This window comes from Scophthalmus maximus, chromosome 9, assembly GCF_022379125.1.
Source record: "Scophthalmus maximus strain ysfricsl-2021 chromosome 9, ASM2237912v1, whole genome shotgun sequence".
In the NCBI taxonomy this organism is placed as follows: domain Eukaryota; kingdom Metazoa; phylum Chordata; class Actinopteri; order Pleuronectiformes; family Scophthalmidae; genus Scophthalmus; species Scophthalmus maximus.
This window is the reverse complement of record NC_061523.1, coordinates 24,425,001-24,427,500: the sequence shown is the minus strand read 5'-3', so window position 1 is coordinate 24,427,500 and position 2,500 is coordinate 24,425,001. Positions and strand designations below refer to the sequence as shown.

General features: G+C 45.5%; 1 pseudogene; it reads right to left on the bottom strand.

Moving 5' to 3' along the window:
- Positions 1-2,500, bottom strand: part of LOC118319989 — a 34,204-nt pseudogene that overhangs the window by 30,785 nt on the left and 919 nt on the right.

Sequence of the window (2,500 nt, the reverse complement as noted above, 5' to 3'; positions counted from 1 at the left end):
CAGGTTGTTACCTACACTCTGTCTGCTCTGTAGCTCCGGCCCTGCTCCCTCCCTCAGTCATGAAAATGAAAATCCTAATTTCCCCGTTTAACTGCGTCTCCTCGTCCACTTTGCTTTGAGAACGAGCTGCGAGGGGTCAGAGGTCAACGCAGACGTCTTTCTCTCTTTTTTTCCAGGTTTAATGGAGACGTGATTTATTCAAACGACAAACCTCCTCCTCTTCTGTCCTGAGGTGTGAGTCGCTGGCTGCTTATGTCAGATTACTTTAGGAATCATTCTGCTCCTGATGAACGACGGAGACGGGAAGTAAAATATAGATCAAAACCACCGGGATGAGAAGAGGAGGAGGAGGAGGAGGAGGAAGAGGAGGAGGAGGAAGAGGAAGAGGAGGAGGAAGAGGAGGAGGAGGAGGAGGAGGAGTAAGAGGAGGAGGAGCAGGAGGAGGAAGAGGAGGAGGAGGAGCAGGAGGAGGAGGAGGAAGAGGAGGAGGAGGAGGAGTAAGAGGAGGAGGAGCAGGAGGAGGAAGAGGAGGAGGAGGAGCAGGAGGAGGAAGAGGACGAGGAGCAAGAGGAGGAAGAGGAGGAGGAAGAGGAGGAGGAGGAAGAGGAGGAAGAGGAGGAGGAAGAGGAGGAGGAGGAAGAGGAAGAGGAAGAGGAAGAGGAGGAGGAGGAGGAGGAGGAGTAGGAGGAGGAGGAGCAGGAGGAGGAAGAGGACGAGGAGGAAGAGGAGGAAGAGGAGGAGGAGGAAGTGGAGGAAGTGGAGGAGCAGGAGGAGGAAGAGGAGGAAGAGGAGCAGGAGGAGGAGGAGGAGGAGTAGGAGGAGGAAGAGGAAGAGGAGGAAGAGGAGGAGCAGGCGGAGGTGGAGTAGGAAGAGGAGGAGCAGGAGGAGGTCGAGGAGGATGAGGAGGAGCAGGAGGAAGAGGAGAAAGAGGAGGAGGAGGAGCAGGAGTAGGAGGAGGAGGAAGAGGAGGAAGAGGAGGAGGAGGAGCAGGAGTAGGAGGAGGAGGAAGAGGAGGAAGAGGAGGAGGAGGAAGTGGAGGAGGAGGAGGAGGAAGAGGAAGAAGAGGAGGAAGAGGAAGAGGAAGAGGAGGAGGAGGAGGAGGAGCAGGAGGAGGAAGAGGAGGAAGAGGAGGAAGAGGAGGAGGAGGAGGAGGTCGAGGAGGAGAGAGGCCGTTAAATCATTTCCCCCACCACCCACACATTAACGCAGTGCCGCGACTAATCAGAGCGTCGGAGTGATGAGAGAGGAGACGCCTGAACAAGACGTTATCACTTCACCGCTCATTACACCTGAGATGTGTCAGTTCGTCTGAATGTGGAGAAGAAAACTTCTGTCAAAAGTCAAACGTTTTATTTCTAGATCAAAATTTGTCAAAATTATCTTTTGTCAAAATTATCTGACTTTTTAATTTGATCGTCTTTATATACAGTCAGTGATCGTCTTTATATACAGTCAGTGATCGTCTTTATATACAGTCACTGATCGTCTTTATATACAGTCTCTGATCGCCTTTATATACAGTCACTGATCGTCTTTATATACAGTCTCTGATCGTCTTTATATACAGTCTCTGATCTTCTTTATATACAGTCAGTGATCGTCTTTATATACAGTCACTGATCGTCTTTATATACAGTCACTGATCGTCTTTATATACAGTCAGTGATCGTCTTTATATACAGTCACTGATCGTCTTTATATACAGTCAGTGATCGTCTTTATATACAGTCAGTGATCGTCTCTATATACAGTCTCTGATCGTCTTTATATACAGTCACTGATCGTCTTTATATACAGTCAGTGATCGTCTTTATATACAGTCTCTGATCGTCTTTATATACAGTCACTGATCGTCTTTATATACAGTCAGTGATAGTCTTTATATACAGTCAATGATCGTCTTTATATACAGTCACTGATCGTCTTTATATACAGTCACTGATCGTCTTTATATACAGTCACATCGTCTTTATATACAGTAAGTGATCATCTTTATATACAGTCACTGATCATCTTTATATACAGTCACTGATCGTCTTTATATACAGTCACTGATCGTCTTTATATACAGTCACTGATCGTCTTTATATACAGTCTCTGATCGTCTTTATATACAGTCTCTGATCGTCTTTATATACAGTCAGTGATGGTCTTTATATACAGTCACTGATCGTCTTTATATACAGTCTCTGATCGTCTTTATATACAGTCGCTGATCGTCTTTATATACAGTGACTGATCGTCTTTATATACAGTCAGTGATGGTCTTTATATACAGTCACTGATCGTCTTTATATACAGTCAGTGATGGTCTTTATATACAGTCACTGATCGTCTTTATATACAGTCTCTGATCGTCTTTATATACAGTCAGTGATCGTCTTTATATACAGTCACTGATCGTCTTTATATACAGTCAGTGATCGTCTTTATATACAGTCTCTGATTGTCTTCATATAACTAAAGACTGTAGTTTCCGACCGTCAGGAGGAACCAGTGG